We start from the raw sequence: 6652 nt of genomic DNA, 5'->3' as shown, positions 1-6652 counted from the left end.
TATAAATTAAACATTATCATAGGTATGTACTAGGAGAAAACATAGTGTATATATATAGATACAGGGTTCAGTACTACCAGTGGTTTCAGGCATCCACTGGGGGTCTTGAAACATGTCCCCTGTGGTTAGTGGGGGACTGCTGTATGCACAAATCAAGTAGCACAGCTCCTGGCACATTGTCAGTGCTCATTGACTGGCACTGATTCAGAAAAGAGGGCTCAGCCAGCCAGGGTCATTCATTTTTTCCTCTGTAGCCAGGGCCCTATTTCCTTCTCTCCAACCTGGGTTTCCACTCAGGACTCCCCAGGGAAGGTCAAAGCATATCTTGGAAGATCTCATTACCCCTTCTCCTCACTCAGTCCAACGTTATTTTCCAACAGATTCAAGAACGAAAAACCTAGAGGAGGGAGAAAAAAATCAGTTGGAGGATACTATCCCAGAAATCATGAAGCCAGGAAATCAGATTGGGTTATTCCTAAAAACCAAAGGGGAGAAGGCAGGACCTATTTTCCCATCCCAGCCCTTTTTTGGAAGGCCCATTCGCTTAAAGAAACCCAGAATTAATTCATAGGACCTGGAGCCTGTGGCCAGGGGTCCCTGAATTGACCATTTCCCACCCCAACAGAGGGGAGGGCCAGCCTTTGGGAGGCCTTTACTGTCTGCGGTTGATTAGTTAACTGTCCTCACCTGCCACTTGAAGTGTTCCCAACACCCCAGCTAAGCCCAGGAATGCTTCCCATACTTCCTCCCTTGCTGACAAAGAATATGCAGACCAAAGAGTACATAGGACCAGGTATCATGAGACCTGGGTCTAGTCTTTGTTTTTCTACCGCGGGCCTCATTTTCTCCATCTTTAAAATGAGTATGATACCAGATGACCTCTAAGGACTCTTCCTGCCCCAACAATCTGATGTTTTCCAAACTGAGACCACAGATGGGAATCTCCGCCTGCCTTGGGGGAACTGGCAAGGGAAGAGGATGCTGAGGTTCTATAAGGACTGCTCTAACCTCAGGAAGTTCAGGGACAAGCTTTGGGGGTTCATGGTTGCCCTGAAATAGTAGACACACATCTAGGTGCATTTTATTTTCCTTCGCAGAGAGAGTGGTTCATAGATAGCCTCAAACTCTCAAAGGAATCTAAACAGGTTAACAACTTCTGGCCTAAGAGGATGCAGCCCTGTATTAGTCTCATATTGCTGCTTTAGCAGATTACCACCAATTTAACGGCTTCAAGCAATATAAATGTGTTATCTTACAATTACAGACCTCAGAAGACCAACGTCTTCCAGCATGGTCACTAGGCTCAAGTCAAGATGTCAGCAGAGCCAGTTCCACCTGGAGACCGCAGAGAACAGTCCTTGCCTCTCGCAGCTTCTAGAGGCTGCAGCTCATAGCCACATCACTTCGGCCTCTGCTTCCCTCCTCACATGCCCTTCTCCTCTGACTCTACCCCCCTGCACCCTCTTAAAAGGACTCTAGTAATTACATCGGGCCTACTCGGATAATCCAGTATAATCTGCCCACCTCAAGATTCTTAAATTAATCACATCTGTAAAGTCCCTTTTATGAGGTAAGGTAACAAGTTCACAGATTCCAGGGATTAGATGTGGCTATGGGAGGAGGGGTAAATTAATATTCAGCCTAGCACAAGCCCTTTGGGAGGAAATATTTTATTTTATTTAAATTTTTTTAACGCTTTTATTATTTATTTTTGAGACAGAGAGAGAGCATGAGCAGGGAAGGGGCAGAGAGAGAGGGAGACACAGAATCTGAAGCAGGCTCCAGGCTCTGATTTGTTAGCACAGAGCCCGACACGGGGCTCAAACTCACGAACTCCGAGATCATGACCTGAGCCGAAGTCCGATGCTTAACCGACTGAACCACCTAGGCGCCCCAGGAGGAAACATTTTAAATAATCAAACCCTTTGCCCCAGCAATTTCACTTCCAGAATTTCTCCTACAGGTGTAACTGTCACATGTGTAAAACCCCATGTTCAAGAAAGTCTATTATAGCAGAGTTTATAATACTGAAACCTGAAAGCAACCTGTCCTACTGATAATCAGTAAAAATGTAACTAAATAAGTTATGAAATATTCATATATTAGGAAATTCTAAAAAGCCGCATTTTAAAAATAATAAAGTATATTCATATATACTAATAAGGAAAAGTCTGCCAGATACATTGTAAGGTGAAAACAGAAACTTGAAATCCAATCTGTATAATGTGATCCCCTTTTTAAAAAGGGTTTGTGAGTATGTGTGTGTCATTTCTGGATAGATGCTAAAGAATCTGTTAGTGGTGGTGACTGCCTCTTGACTACAGAACAGCCAGAGGGGGGCACCTGGGTGGCTCAGTCTGTTAAGTGTGGGACTCTGGTTCAGATCATGTGCTCATGGCTTGTGAGTTCGAGCCCCGCGTCAGGCGTTGTGCTGACAGCTCAGAGCCTGGATCCTGAATTGGACTCTGTGTCTCCCTCTCTCTCTGCCCTCCCCTCCCCATGTTCTGTCTCTCTTTTTCTCAAAAATAAATAAACATTTTTAAAAAACATTTGTAAAGAAAGAAAAAAGAATAGCCAATGGACTTTTATCCTTTATTTTATACCCTTCTGAACTGCAATTTTTTTTAATTAAAAGTTATTATGGGGGCGCCTGGGTGGCGCAGTCGGTTAAGCGTCCGACTTCAGCCAGGTCACGATCTCGCGGTCCGTGAGTTCAAACCCCGCGTCGGGCTCTGGGCTGATGGCTCAGAGCCTGGAGCCTGCTTCCAGTTCTGTGTCTCCCTCTCTCTCTGCCCCTCCCCCGTTCATGCTCTGTCTCTCTCTGTCTCAAAAATGAATAAAACATTAAAAAAAAATTAAAAAAAAAAAGTTATTATGAGTTGTACAATTTAAAACCATACATTTAGGGGTGGGGTGCCTGGGTTATGCAACTCTTGACCTCAGGGTTGTAAGTTCAAGCCCCACATTGGGTGTAGAGAGTACTTTTAAAAATAAAATCTTTCGGGGCGCCTGGGTGGTGCAGTCGGTTAAGCGTCCGACTTCAGCCAGGTCACGATCTCGCGATCCGTGAGTTCGAGCCCCGCGTCAGGCTCTGGGCTGATGGCTCAGAGCCTGGAGCCTGTTTCCGATTCTGTGTCTCCCTCTCTCTGCCCCTCCCCCGTTCATGCTCTGTCTCTCTCTGTCCCAAAAATAAAAATAAAAACGTTGAAAAGAAAAAAAAAATAATAAAATAAAATAAAATCTTTCAAGGAAAAAAAAAACGACATACATGTCAATTGAAACTCAGCACTTTGAGCAAAAAAAAGGGGGTAGGAGCAGGGTCACAGCTCTGAGGTCATCCTTAGGAAGTTAGGATCAGGATGCATAAGAGAGAGCACCAATCAATGTCCCCTTCCTGTAACTTCGACTCCCATCCCCCTCCTGCCCCTACCCTCTCCTGCTACTGGAGCTAAAAGGAAAGTTAGTATACAATGGTGGAGCCTTGGTGTCACACAGGCCCAGGGTTGCATTTCAGTGCCACCACTGACCAACTTTGTGGTCTTGGTCTTAGCCTAAGTAAACCTCTGTGTGCAATGTTAGTACCAATAACCTCACAGAGCTGATGTGAGAGGTTAAGTTAGGTATAAGTGCAGCACAGGGATTAGCACTCAAAGACTTGAAGCTGTGATTATTAGTAAGACTGACTTAATCAGAGAAGGCGGTAAGAGCCAGAGAAAGGACTTCAATTTATCTTTTGACTTTTTTTTTTTTTTTTTTAAAGAGAGAGAGAGAGCAGGGGAGAGGGGCAGAGGGAAAGAGAAAGAAAACCTTGAGCAGGCTCCATGCTAGCATAGAGCCTGACGCCGGGCACAATCCCACCACCGCGAGATCATGAGTTGAACCAAAATCAGGAGTCGGAGGCTTAACCAACCGATATACCCAGGAGCCCTGGGACGTCAGTTTAGTTCAGCGTGCCCATCTTGCGTGTCTTGGTGCCTCATGTCATCAGCATTGGGGGTGCCAGAATTAATAAAACAAGACTGTTTCCAAGTTGCCTGCGTGTGGTATGAGAGATGGCCACCTAAATAAATAGCTCCCATACAAAGCAATAGGTGTGACCACATTGTGTGTCCGCGATGGTGGTAACATTGAGAGCAGTTATCTCTGCCTTGGTTAGGAAAGGTATTGTGAAGAACTCCAGAGCGTCTTGGCAAAATTTCCCTGGGTCATTGTGAAGGCTGGAAACGTTCTATGTGGTATCTGGATGACAGCTTCGAGGTTGTACGCACATGTAAAAATCCATTGATCTTCACACAACATTTTAGCATTTGCGCACTATTCTTTATGAAGGGCAGCCTCAATAAAAGTGTACAATTAAAAAATTTAGGATTTTTCCCCCCTTTAGCCAAAAGCTAAGGGTTATTAACCTGAGTCCCCGTGAAATTCAGTGAAGAGTATGTATAGATAGGTGGGGGCGTCTTTCTGGGGCAAGTGTTCACAATTTTTGTCAGATTCTTAAAGGGATGTGGAGGCCTTTAAAAAGTTAAAAATCACCAGTCAGAACCTTCCCTAAAATGAGGACCACTCACTGGTGGTTCTGCTAGGATGTGTGACTAAAGGTCTGACCACTCTGTACAGACCAGGTTTTCTGGGAACGCAGGACACGAGATGGAGAGGCACATATTTATTGGACTGATCGCAAAACAAACATCTACATATTTCTTTGTAGAACTAAATGCAGGTAATTATCACCAGTAGATCTTTAGCGCAACTGGAAAAAAAAAAAAAAAAAAAAGGCGTGGCTTTTTATTGGCCCAGCGCCTTGGTCTGCAGCCAATCCAGAGGTGAGTGGCTCTGCCCACGCCCCAACCCCCAGCCCCCATCCCCATCCCCATCCCCATGGGGCAGAGGTCCTCTGGTGGAGGGATAACTTAGCCTCCGACCCCCGACCCCTTACAAGCAGTGAAGAAACCTTAACCCACACTCTGGATTCCTTTGGGGCTCTTCATCCAGTCCCGCCTCACAAACCAGAATTTCCAGTGTGACTGTGTTGGCAGAAAGTTAACATGCAGCCGAGGCGGAGGCCTGGGTGCCCACTGCGATGGATCTGCCCATGGGGACAGGCCAAGTCTCCTGGTCATTGGTCTTTCTCTTGGAAGGAGACAGATGGGAGAGGTGCGGCTCAGTAAGTGCAGGCCAGCAATGAGAGCCCTGGAGTGGCAAGAATTTGGAAACTGAAACCTCAGCCCCTAAATATATTCATCAGTTGCCTATATTGAGTGCTTATAGGATGTTACCAGGCCTTAGGCTATGCAAAAGCTTTACATAAAAGACTGGGATCTGAACCAGAAAGCTGAGGTGTGAGTAGCAGGTTGGCCATGTTGTAGCTGTGTTGCCCTGGGCCAGTTGTGTACTCTTTCAGGATGTGTTAAGACCCTCCTCTGTAATAATGGGCCTAACAGCAGTACCAACCCTAAACTCAAGTGTAGCTTCAAGCTAGCCCCTATCCAGACTTCTGATTTTTTAGAAAATTGAGATACAATCCATTTACCATAAAATTCATCCTTTACAAGTATACAATTTAGCAGTTTTTCTTATACTCACAAAGTTGTGTGACAATCATCATCTAATTCTAGAACATTTTCATCACACCAAAAAGAAACCCCATATCCATTAACAATCACTCAACATTTCTGTCTCCCCGCCTGCCCCCACTCAGTCCCCACCACTCCAGCCTCTGAAAGCCATTAATATACTTTTTGCTTCTATAGATTTACCCATTCTGGATCTTTCATATCTTATGTGGCCTTTTAGTCTGACCTGTTTGAGCATAACGTTTTCAAAGTTAATGTATGTTGTGGCATGATTAATGACCTTATTCCTCTTTATGGCCAAATAATACTCCATTGAATGAATGTGCCAAACTGTGTCTATTTATCAGTTGGTGGACATATAGGGTGTTTCCACTTTGGGGACATTGTGAATAATGCTGCTATGGACATCTGTGTACAAGCTTTTGTGGGGCAAGTTGTGTAGGACAAGTTTTTGTGTTTTCACTTCTCTTGGGTATATACCAGGAGTGGATGATTTCATCTTATATCACTCCCCCCTCCTCATCAAAAGGGCTTTCCTTCTGTCCCTCAAACAAGCCAAGCTTGCTTGCACCTCAGGGCCTTTGCAAGAGCTGTTACCCCTCTCTGGAAGGCTCTTCCCCCAGATTTTTTATTGGTTCACTCTTTTTCAATTGGATCTCAGTTTAAATATCACCACCTCAGTAAAGCCTTCCCCAACCATTTTATCAATCATTCTCTGCCCTTTACTCTATTTTCTTTATATTGATTATCATACTCTGATTCGTTATTTATTTGTTTGCTTGTTTGTAGCAAGTCTAGCCCTTCTGGAATGGAGGCTCCACGAGAGCAGGACCTTGTCTATTTTGACATTAGTTATCCCAGGCTGCAAGAACAATGCCTGATATGTAGTAAGCACCTGTCAAACATTAGTTATTACCACTTGCTACCTCACAGCAGAGTCAGAAAGTAGGCACCCTTATTATCTCCATGTTACAAATGAAGAAATGCAGTCTGAGAGGAGTTAAGTGGCTAAAATCAGGAAAGTAGAAAGGGTCAGAGCCTGACTCAAAAGGATCGTCTGGCTCAAAAGCCGGTGTCCG

Source organism: Leopardus geoffroyi, chromosome A1 (assembly GCF_018350155.1).
Source record: "Leopardus geoffroyi isolate Oge1 chromosome A1, O.geoffroyi_Oge1_pat1.0, whole genome shotgun sequence".
In the NCBI taxonomy this organism is placed as follows: Eukaryota; Metazoa; Chordata; class Mammalia; order Carnivora; family Felidae; genus Leopardus; species Leopardus geoffroyi.
This window is presented reverse-complemented; position numbering follows the sequence as displayed.